The sequence below is a fragment of the Rhinatrema bivittatum genome, chromosome 1 (assembly GCF_901001135.1).
Source record: "Rhinatrema bivittatum chromosome 1, aRhiBiv1.1, whole genome shotgun sequence".
NCBI lineage: Eukaryota > Metazoa > Chordata > Amphibia > Gymnophiona > Rhinatrematidae > Rhinatrema > Rhinatrema bivittatum.
The window spans coordinates 363,926,161-363,938,303 of NC_042615.1; the positions used below are offsets into that span (position 1 = coordinate 363,926,161).

At 48.3% G+C, this 12,143-nt stretch overlaps 1 protein-coding gene across 1 annotated transcript in view; it reads left to right on the forward strand.

Moving 5' to 3' along the window:
* CENPC (centromere protein C) overlaps positions 1 to 11,800 on the forward strand; it is a 526,811-nt gene extending 515,011 nt beyond the window's left edge. Inside the window, exons 11-12 of the transcript XR_003856588.1 lie at positions 10,399 to 10,476; positions 10,777 to 11,800. The gene's annotated coding sequence lies outside the window, so the exon portion shown is untranslated. The remainder of the gene's footprint in view (positions 1 to 10,398; positions 10,477 to 10,776) is intronic.
* The last annotated feature ends 343 nt before the right edge of the window (positions 11,801 to 12,143 follow it).

Below are 12,143 nucleotides of genomic sequence, written 5' to 3' on the forward strand. Positions count from 1 at the left end.
TGTCCAGGTCTGTCCTCCCATCTTGCTTCTGTCACGGTTATACTGGGTGTTTGTCTCCAAAAACAAAAAATATAAAATGTTCTCCGTCCACCTTGTCTCTTTCCTGATTCAGCTCCTTGCTGTGGTCTTCTGTCTGTTCTTCTGTCACTGTTGCAGCCTGGCCTTCTCCTGGCCCTCTTATGGTGCCTTGGAGAACAACTGCCACAGCTGATACTGTTTTGCTCCTCTCATGGTGCCTTGTAAACGTCCGTGTTGTTGATGCCCTTTGTCCCTCTCTCTAAACTTTGGAGTGTTGATGCCATGGTTTACAGCCATACTCCTCAATCTATATTGGGGTTTTGATACTGCAGCCATTCTCCTCACTCTATGCCTTGGAGATTTGATTTCACTGTGCTGTTTGTCATATCCCCACTCTTTGCCTAGGGGGTTATGATGGCACTGTACTTACCCATCACTTTATTTCCTAGCGTGTAGCAGATGGACTCAAAACAAGTGGGTATAGTGTGCTTGTGCTAGCAGTTGGAGACGGATCTGACGTCAGCACGGGTACATATACCCCCGCAGGAAGTGCAGCAATTCAGTAATTTCTGTCTCCAAAGCAGTTTGGAGCTACCTCATGCTCGCTGAGCATGTTTCCAAATTCTAAACGACTAAATTCATAGAAGAAACCTACCTGAAGACGAGCCCCGCACTCCTGCGGTGATACCATTCGGTCCCTCCCCCCAGTTGAGTTTCCCGAGCTGACTTCCATGGTCCCTCGGAGGTAGGAGCCTCGGTCCGGTGGCCGACTCGTGGCAGGGACCTAGCCCCTGAGTGAGAAGGGCTCAGGCGTGGCATAGAGGCAGCCTCGGTCCCGGCGAGGACTTGGCCCCCGAGCGAGACGAGTTCGGGCGCGGCCTAGAGGGAGCGGGTGCACTTCCTCGAGCACGGCGGTGACGGTACTCACCCTCTCCCCCCGCAGCCGGAGACCGCCCGGGTTGCAGCCGGGAAGCACCGAAGACAAGGTAAGGCGTACATCTTTACTGTGGTCTCCGAGGAAGTGAGGATTAGCGGGTCCTGCCTACGTGGCAGCCCGCCAAGGAGGTCGCCATTTTGCCTGCCTACTCGCCTTCGCCACCTAGACGCACGTTGCTGTACGCACGCTGAGATAGGCGCACGTTGCTAAGCACACGCGGATAGGCGCACGTTGCTAAGCGCACGCGGATAGGCGCATGCTTGCTAAGCGCAGGCTGCTAGGATAGGCGCAGGCCAATAGACGCACGTTCATAGGCGCCCGTTCATAGGCGCCTGTTGGTAGGCGCGCGTTCATAGGCGCACGTTCATAAGACGCCCATTCATAGGCACACGTGCACAAGACGCCCGTTCCTAGGCGCATGCGGCTAAGCGCAGGTTGAGGAGCGCACATTCATAAGATAAGTGCATATTAGTAGGCGACACATATTACAAGGTGCATACTCCGGTTGGGAGGAAATAACAGACGAAATGGAGCATAAGAGCATACGTCCACAGAGCCGGCACCTCCAGAATCAGGCATAAGAGCTCTAAGCCTCTGCTCCGCATGCAACCTCAGAGCCACACAGAGCGAGGAAGCAGACTCACTATGTGCCCAATGTGAGGAGGCCATGGGAGTTCCAGGCCAGGATCAGTCCCAGCGCAGCGGTTCCTCAGGGAACACTCCGGACTTAGCAGGCCGCGGTGAGCAGCCAGGGAACCCGAGAGACCTGGTGCCCCTAAGGCCAGATCCGGCTTCGCTTTCCTGTGTGGAATTATTCAAAGGGATTCACGCCTTTGTCCAGATGCAGTCTGCTCCTCGAATGGGTCTTTCCGTTCCAGATGATCTGGCCCCTGGACCCTCGAGACCTAGGCACGGCCACTCGCCACCCGGAAGCCCCACTTATGGGGATTCGGATTGCTCCGAGGAAGATGAGCCCCCCGAGGAGGGAGAGCTTCCCTCGGAGATAGAACCATATCGGACCATGAGATGCTTCTTTCGGAAAGAGGACCTTCCAGGCCTGGTCTCACAATGCCTATCAGAACTGGCTATTCCAGGCCAGGACACCCCAGGGGCCCCTAAAATGAACCCCCTGTTAGAGGGCCTGTGCCAAACGGCTCACCATTTTCCCCTCCTACAAGCAGCATAGCAGCTAATCGATCTGGAATGGAATGCGCCGGAGGCCTCATTCAAAGGGGGTCGGGCCTTGTCAGGCATGTACCCTCTGGACCCGGCATCCAAGGAGCGGCTGGCGTGCCCCAAGGTAGATGCCATAGTTAGTGCAATTGTGAAGCGCACCACCGTTCCGGTGGAGGGGGGAGTGGCCCTCAAGGATACACATGACCGGCGCATGGACGCCATTTTGAAATAAGCCTTTGAGGTGGCAGCCATGTCCCTACGAATTGCGACCTGCTGCACCGTGGTGACACGTTCCTGTTTATCACAAGCTAGGAACAACACCCTGGGAGAAGACATGGAATCAGCTCTCTCGTTCCTCACTGACGCAGCCTCCGACCTAGTCCGTATGGCAGCCAAGGGAGTGTCATCCTCATTGGCAGCCAGGAGGCGGCCGACTCTTCCTCCAAGACACGCCTCACAAGAATGCCCTTTAAGGGATCCCTACTGTTCGGCAGCGATCTCGAGAAACTGGCTAATAGATGGGGTGCCTCTCCATTACCCCGTCTACCAGAAGACCATCTAGAGGTAGAAACTCTCAGCGCTTCAACCCTTACAGGGCTCGCTACCAAGCACCTCGTTCTCAGGCCAGGAACCAGCTCTTTCGGGCTAAGCACAAGAGGAGAACCGGCTCGGGTTCTGGTCCTGGCCGCACCCCACAATGACAATCAGCCAACCCATCCGGGGGTAGCAGCCATAGGGGAGCAGGCTAACCCTCTTCTACCGCAGGTGGGTCGAGATTACCTCGGACCAGTGGGTCCTTGCCATCATCCGAGAAGGGTATTACCTGGATTTTCTTCGGCTCCCGCCGGACAAGTTTGTGGAATCTCCTTGTTCACCCCTCAAAAAGGCAGCACTAGAAGTTACCTTGCGGAGACTCCTGTCCCTAAAAGCTATAATCCCAGTGCCTGCAGGGGAGATAAATTCTGGGCATTATTCCATTTATTTTATAGTACCCAAGAAGGAGGGCACTTTCAGGCCCGTCCTGGACCTCAAGTCAGTCAACCGATACCTACGGATCCCCAGCTTTCGCAAGGAAACTCTGCGGTCGGTCAAGAATGCAGTACAGCCAGGGGAGTTTCTCACCTCCCTAGATCTGTCGGAAGCCTACTTGCATATCCCAATCCATCGGGATCACCAGCGCTATTTACGCTTCAAAGTCCTGAGCCAACACTTCCAGTTCCGAGCTTTACCCTTCGGGTTAGCCACCGCCCCGTGGATCTTTACCAAGGTCATAGTAGTAGTGGTGGCGGCGCTCAGGAAGGAAGGAAGGAATTCTCGTCCATCCCTACCTGGACGATGGGCTGATCAGGGCAAAGTCACTGGAGGAGAGCCACCAGGCAACCAACAGAGTTATATCTCTTCTGGAAAGCCTAGGCTGGGTAGTCAACACAAACAAGAGTTCCTACAGCCTTCCCAGTCGCTGGAATACCTAGGAGTGCAATTCGACACCCAGGAAGACAAGGGCAGCCTGACCTCCAAGAGGAGATCCAAACTCCAGAATCGTCTGCAGGCCCTGCTGAGCGCCATCCGGCCCACTGCTTGGGATTACCTACAGGTCCTCGGCCTCATGGCATCCACTCTGGAGGTGGTGCCATGGGCGCGGGCTCATATGAGACCATTACAACGCGCCCTCCTATCTCGGTGGAGCCCACGATTACAGAACTACACCGTACACCTACCTCTACCAGCCAGAGTGCGGAATCAGCTACGGTGGTGGTTGCAGCCCCACCACATGAGCCGGGGGTCAAGAATGTCCTCCCCAACATGGACCCTGCTCACTACAGATGCCAGCCTGAACAGATGGGGAGCACACTGCGAAGAACTCACCGCCCAAGGGCGGTGGAGAAGAGAAGAGTCAGGGTGGAACATCAACCGACTAGAGGCAAGGGCAGTCAGGCTAGCATGCCTGCGATTTGCCCACAGACTTCGAAACAGAGCGGTCAGAGTGATGTCGGACAACGCCACCACAGTGGCATACATCAACCGACAGGGCGGAACCAGAAGCCGACAGGTATCCCTAGAAATAACTCCCCTGATGAATTGGGCGGAAGCACATCTCCAGGACATCTCCGCTGTACACATCGCCGGGAAGGAGAACACCACAGCAGACTTCCTCAGCAGAGAAAGCCTAAACCCAGGGGAATGGCAGCTGTCGCCCACAGCTTTCCAGATAATTGTGGATTAGTGGGGGACGCCGGGCATGGACCTACTAGCGGACAGGTCCAACGCTCAAGTACCCAGATATTTCAGCCGCAGGCGGGACCCTCTATCCCAGGGGATCGATGCCCTGGTCCAGCCATGGCCTCAGGGGATCCTGCTATATGCCTTTCCTCCATGGCCCCTGCTGGGCGCCATAATACACAAGATTCAGCGGCACAGAGGCCTAGTTCTTCTAGTGGCCCCAGACTGGCCAAGAAGACCCTGGTATGCAGACATGAGAAGACTACTGGCAGGGAATCCACTACCCCTGCCTCCACACAGGGACCTGCTGCGGCAAGGTCCCATCCTCCACGAGGATCCAACTCAATTCTCTCTTACGGTCTGGCCATTGAGAGGGCTAGACTGAAGAAAAGAGGATACTCGGAGCCGGTAATAGATACACTCCTCCGAGCACGCAAGTCCTCCACATCACTAACATATATAAGGATCTGGAGAGTTCTTGAAGCCTGGTGTGACACTCACAGCACCAATCCACATGCCGCTAAGATCCCTATCATTTTGGATTTCCTACAAGATGGACTTCAGAAGGGTCTATCCCTCAACTCCATCAAGGTTCAGGTAGCAGCGCTGTCTTGCTACGGTCCCAGGAGGGACGGCAACACCATTGCCACACACCCAGACGTCTCACGTTTCCTGAAAGGAGTCAAACACATTCGCCCGCCACTGAAGTGGCCAGTGCCCCTGTGGAACCTCAACCTAGTGTTGGAATTTCTAGCGGGATCCGCCTTCAGGCCCCTTCGAGGCCTGTCTCTCCGAGATGGTGTTCTTGCTGGCTGTGTGTTCAGCACTGTCCTGCCGTGATCTGTTTCTCAGAATCACTCCAGATGCTATCCATCTTTGCACGGTCCCTTCCTTCTTAACCAAAGTAGTCTCACACTTTCACCTCAACCAAACCATATCCTTGCCAACCACGGACGGTTTGAAGAAGTCGGAAGAAGGTTGAATACTGCGCCATCTCGACATCGGCAGGATGCTGTCCAGATACTTGGAAATGTCAGAAGCAGTATGAAAGACGGACCACCTGTTCGCCCTTGACAGCGGGAAGAAGCAAGGGGAAGCGGCCTCACGGCCGACCATCGCCCGCTGCATCAAAGAAGTTATCAAGGCGGCCTATGTAGAGGCAGGAAAACCACCGCCTCTACAGGTCAAGGCTCATTCTACCAGAGCGCAAGCGGCCTCCTGGGCAGAAACTAGGATGCTGTCGCCGGCAGAGATATGTAAAGCGGCAACGTGGTCCTCCCTCCATACCTTCGCCAGATTCTACCGTCTGGACATCCAGGCCAGGGAGGACACAACATTTGCGAGGGCAATCCTAAATGGTCCTCGGGCAGCCTCCCGCCCAGTTCGGGAGTAGCTTTTGTACATCCCACTTGTTTTGATTCCATCTGCTACACGCTAGGAAATGTAGAGATTACTTACTTGATAATCTCGTTTTCCTTAGTGTATGCAGATGGACTCAGTATCCCACCCGGCTGCCGGTATACATGGGGATTCGCCGACTCATGGTAAGCCATGTTTCTTATATAGGGCATCCACCCTGCCGGGTGTCAACGCCTTCCGGTTGAGAACACTGGCGGTCTCCAGCTACTATCAATTGGTCAGGGGAATCCTGTTCATTTAATCGATCGGTCAGTCACACATATATCCATAAAGCTTTTGCAAGGAAGATTACTGAATTGCTGCACTTCCTGTGGGGGGTATATGTACCCGTGCTGACGTCAGATCCATCTCCAACTGCTAGCACGAGCACACTATACCCATTTGTTTTGAGTCCATCTGCATACACTAAGGAATACGAGATTATCAGGTAAGTAATCTCTACATTTCTTGGGATTTTTGAACCTTACTCCTCACTCTGTACCATATAATTTTTATGCCACTCTGTCTCCTTCCTTACCCTTCACTTTATACCTTGGGTTTTAATGCCACTGTGCTGTCTCACCTATTGCTGTATGCCTTGGAGTTTTGATGTCACTGTGCTGTTTGCTATACCCCTCATTCTATCTCTTGAGGGTTTTGATGCCACTCTGCGTCTGCTAAAGCTCTCAATCTACACCTTGGGGGTTGTGATGACACTGTGCTTGCTGCCTTACTTGTCACTCTGTCTCAGGGGTTTTGATGACACCATGCTGTTTGTCTTACCACTCATTCTGTGCCTTGGGGTATTTGTTACTGTTATTGCTGCTTTGCCCCTCTGCTTGGGCTACTTTCCCCCCTCACTGTCTTGGCATACCTTGTGATGTCCATGGCACTGTTGGCATCTTATTATCCCTCTTTGTGGCATTGGGCTGTTAATGCCACTATTGTTAGTGCCATTTGTCCCTCTTTTATTGCTTTGGAGTGGGTTGTGCCACTGTTTGTGTTGCTGTGTTCCTCTTTCAGTACCTTGGGTGCTTCCTGCTGCTGTTGGTGCCCTTTGCCCTCTTTTAGATCCTTGGAATGTTCTTGCCACTTTTGATGCTGCTTTACTCCTCTCATGTATCTTGAGTGCTTTACCTTGTAACAGTGCCTTGGACTGTTGATGCCACTTTGCACCACTCTTGGTATCTTGCAGTTCTTTTCCTCTGTTGCTGGTGCCTACCTGCAAGTTTCATTCAAAATGTATAGAAAATCCCAATTTTAGAGTCCAAACAGTGCTTTCAGTATTGACTTTAATGGAAAACAAATACAGGGCTGGATTAAGGTGGTATGCAAAAATAGACAATGAGAGAAGGAAGAATTATCAACCCACTTCTCCCTATAGGTGAAGGGGGATAATCCCTCCTGTACCAAATCCTCCTTTCAGGTTGCATCTTCCCCCACCACCAAGTTATGATGCGGCTTCTATCCTCTAGCAGCACTAGCTCCAAGTCAGCACCAGCAACAGAAGATTTAAGAAAATTCAGTGCAGAACTATCTGCAGCCCTCGTGCATTAATTGATTCTGCATCACCCTGCCTCTGTCTCCTCCTGCACAAGTTTCCTTTACCACAGAAACATATACAAGGGGCCGGACACCATAGGATCCATCAGTGCATGAGGGCTGTAAGAGGCCCCACACTGAATTTCCTAATCTTGAGTTGCTGCTAGAGGAAAGAAGCAGTGTTTTGGTGGTAGCCTTGGATTTAAGTGTGGCAATGACAGCAATGGTCCAGCATTTTAATTTGAAATAAAAGAAACAAATCACTGAGCTTAAACCAAATAAAAAATGTTGTCCATGCACATCCCTACACTATACAAATGTACATAATAAAAAGTTTACAAAGAAGGATGAAGAGAAAAAGTTTCAATATCTGCTTATTAAATACAAAATATTATCCTCTTAGCAGTATGAACAGAGGACAAATTCAAACATGGAATAATCCACATTGCATACAAGACTGAGGAATCAGACCTAGGTTCAGACTGGGGCTATAAGCATATCTAACAGCCAGCTCAGAGTCCTAAGGTGACCTTTTAATCTTCATTGCTCCTTATTAAACCATTCTTTTCTCAACAAAAGTGAATTAAATCAATCACAGCCAACATTAAAATATTACTACAAAATAAAAAGACATCTCCCCAGTCATAAAAAGAATGAAAAAAGAGAACGCAACCAACATGATTAGGGAAAAATAAAATGCCCAGATAAAAAAAAAAGTAGGAAAAATCCATTTAATATTCATTTTAGTGATTGGAATAGTCATCTTTGGATTATGCATCTCTATCTTTGTATATATTGCTCTGCACAATAGGAAATGCATTTCTGTTTTTCTTTCTCTAATTCAATTTTGTCTGTTTATTTCTGTTCATAATTTGTGATCACTTATTCTATATTTGGTAAAGGTCTTTGTGTGTTCTGCTTAGGTGACTGATATGAGGTATTCTGCTAGCATGTAGTTTAAGTGGAGGGATCTGCAGCTGTCCTGTTTTCCCAGCAAGAGGTGTATTGGTGTTCTAGGACCCAGTGTAGTGTTTGCAGTGCTGTCTTTTGCTAGGTAGTAGTGTTGCTGTTTGAGTTCTGAGAGTTAGTGCTGTTTTGGAATGGCAGATTTGCTATATAGCTTGAGTGTCTTGTTTTGAAGGGTTTTGCATTACTTCAAAAAGTGCCTGGTAACATAGGGTGTTTGTGTAATTGCAACTAAGGTAGAATCTGAATTTTTGTATAGTGGATAGTAAGGGAAAACATCCTATTTCCTAGCGTGGAGCCAGATGGACTCAGAACAAATGGGTATAGTATGCTCGTGCTAGCAGTTGGAGACGGATCTGACGTCAGCACGGGTATATATACCCCCACAGGAAGCGTAGCAACTCAGTAATTTCCGTCTCCAAAGCAGTTTGGAGAGCCTGCACGCTCGCTGAGCGTGTTTTCCAATACTACTTTACTTCTATTTTCTACCTAAAGTAGTCTCAGAATTTCACCTCAACCAAACCATATCCTTGCCTACCACAGCGGGGTTGAAGAAATCAGAAGAAGGGTGTTTATTACGCCATCTCGACATCGGCAGATTGCTGCCCAGATATCTGGAAATGACACAAGGAGTACGAAAGACGGACCATCTGTTCGTCCTGCACAGCAGAAAGAAATAAGGTGAAGCGGCCTCTCGGCCCACCATCGCCCTCTGGATTAAAGAAGTTATCAGAGCAGCTTACGTAGAGGACGGGAAGTCACCGCCTCTACAAGTCAAGGCTCATTCTACCAGAGCACAAGCAGCATCTTGGGCAGAATCCAGGATGCTGTCGCCTGCAGAAATAAGTAAAGCGGCGACATGGTCCTCCCTCCATACCTTCTCCAGGTTCTACCGTCTGGATGTCCAGGCCAGGGAGGACACAGCATTTGCTAGGGCGGTCCTCAGGCAGCCTCCCGCCCAGGCTGGGAGTAAAGCTTTTGTACATCCCATTTGTTCTGAGTCCATCTGGCTACACGCTAGGAAATGTTGAGATTACTTACCTGATAATCTCCTTTTCCTTAGTGTAGACAGATGGACTCAGCATCCCGCCCGGCTGCCGGTATACATGGGTTTCACCGATTCAAGGTAAGCCATGTCATTTGCTTACATAAGAGCATCCCCTTTGCCAGGTGTCGACGCCTTCCGGTTGGGAATGCTGGTGGTCTCCAGCTACTATCAATCGGTCAGGGGAATTCTGTTTCACTAATTCACTGAGCTTCAGTACACACACATCCATAACAGCTTCTGCAAGGAAGATTACTGAGTTGCTTCGCTTCCTGTGGGGGTATATATACCCGTGCTGACGTCAGATCCGTCTCCAACTGCTAGCACGAGCATACTATACCCATTTGTTCTGAGTCCATCTGTCTACACTAAGGAAAAGGAGATTATCAGGTAAGTAATCTCAACATTTCAGCCTTGCAGCCAATCTAGCCAGAAATTTCAGAGATTAACCTTCAGCCAATGTAGTGTGAATTATTTAATTCATGAGTTTTTATATTTCTTGATTTTTTTATTTTTTATTTTTTGCAGTCTATCCCCAGAATCATAGATGACATATTTATCAGATACCGTGACAAGATTTCTGAATCAAACATTGTAGGCTGCTATGTTTTATGCTTCTATTTATATTCTGATGCTATCAACCACTCTGGGTCCTTTTGATTAAGAATGATATATAAGTTGAATCAGAAATGGAACTGTATGTCTATGAAACAAAGTTTAATATTTAAAGGTATGATGTTGAATTGTGTGTTTTTGCAGGATCAATCTGTTAGAGGGTATGGCGAGATGATCATGATTGTTCAATTATCCAAATCTCAGGTGGGGGTGGGTGGGGGCTTGAGCCTGAACGCTAGTCGGGAGAGTTCAAGGCTCAAGGTTCATGTAGGGTGCCTAATACCCATCTGCAGGCCCATAAACCTGGCATCTGCCCTCCCAGCTCCCCATGAACTTATTGGACAATCCTGAGGATATAGCATGACGAAAGTGAACAAAACAGGGTCAGGTCTATTCTGCACCGTTGTGGAAGTATCTTTGATATGGTTAAGTTGCTATCATAAATTTGAACATTTTTTTTTTATTAAATTGACTATTTCAGTGCTACAACTGGACTTTCCTGCTTTCCAGATAGCTAATCGCCAGTGGTGGTTCTCCTTTCCAGCATGAGAACTTACCGGTGAGTATAACTGCGCCTCGCGCTGCTATCAAGCTGCTAAATTCTGCCCAAATTCTCTCATCATTTAAGGATCTCCTGTTTTAACTGAGGCAGCCCGAAGACGGGGCCACCGGTGAAGCGCCATGGTGTAAAGGGCCTTGCCCCTTTGGTTGCCCCTTCTCTTGAACACTTTATTTGGTTATATCTACTATAAGGTTTTAGTTTTTATTAATTTCCTTATGCTTGTTTAGAAGTGAATGTTGGGTGATAGGAGTTGTGGATTGGGTGCTCATTTATTTGTTTTATTAAATGTTCATGCAGCTGGAGTCTGGAGAGAGAGAGAGAGAGATGAAGACTGGTTTGACTAAAGTTCTTGAAGAGATACAGCGCACTGTGGATTTGAGAGCACTGATATCCCTGAAGAAGATTTGTTTTCGTAACAGGGCCCACATCAGATGGTGAAGAAGTCTTCTTACAGCATGTGCAATTTAATTTTACATGCAAAATTGTTTGCGTGATAGCTGTTGCTTTAAGGCTGTATCTGAATTTTCGTCTCATATACTTCTAAGATTGCATTCTCACATACATTTTTGAGACTGTGTTTGAAATTTTATTACATAGAAAATGAAAAAAAAAAACGAGAGAACATTTAAGATCACTGGGACTATTTTGCACAGAAAAGGGCAACAATGATTTGTGGGGCTTTCACAAGATACTGATTGGCTGATGTTCATTTTTTATGAGTAATAGAGGAAAATTATAAATTTACAAATAATTTCATATTACTAAAAACTTCAACAGGCAAGAGGGACTGTATTGATGTGTTGGGTTCAGATTGAAAGGCTGCAGGGCTTGAAAATTAGTGGCTACATCTGGGCCATTGCATTTGTTTCTTCTAATATCATACTGTGGCAGATAAGACTTTACAATAGTAAACAAAGTCTGCACCTTTACAACCATGAGATGGAGGCAAACATTCCCAGGGCATCTTGCAGTTTCCAGGGATTCTGCAGCTACTGACATGAATCTCTTCTTGTTTTATAGGTAAGTTCTCAAGCTCAGTTTTAGTTTTATAAATTATGGGGAGCTCATTTCTGCTAAAAGTTCATTTCTGTAAAACCTGGGGTTTTGGAAATGCCCAAATATTCCAAAATAGCCATGCAGCCTTGCAGTTGCTTAAATTCAAAGTGTTAGACTCAGAATACTTTGTTTCAGTTCTGTGTAGTCTAGTTTGAGTTCTGTTGTATTTGCATGTTTAAGACATGAATATAGCAGTGCCTGCTACTGCAGCTTGTGATATGAATCTCGACTTATTTTCTGGCTCTGCAACAGCTTTTCGCGATTGCTACAATGGAATAAAATAAAGCATGTTGAAACTTCACTTCCTGACTCTGGTACTCTGTTCAGCTACATGTGGATCTCCGCTATCGGAGTACTACAAGAAGCAAGAGTGGCTCCTACAGCAATATTCATCATTTGAAACATACTGTAAGAGTCCTGAAGACTAGAAACCATCCACATCTCTACAACAGAGTTTGCGATTGCTTCTCTGGTCAGTCCCAGTTCAAACAGAGAGCAGAGTTAAGTCAATGCATGGTGAGGAGAAGCAAACCTACCCAAATGTGGCACGACCTTATGCACGGTCAGGAGAAACCTGTTGCAGCAGTCCTTTGGTTGACACAATATCC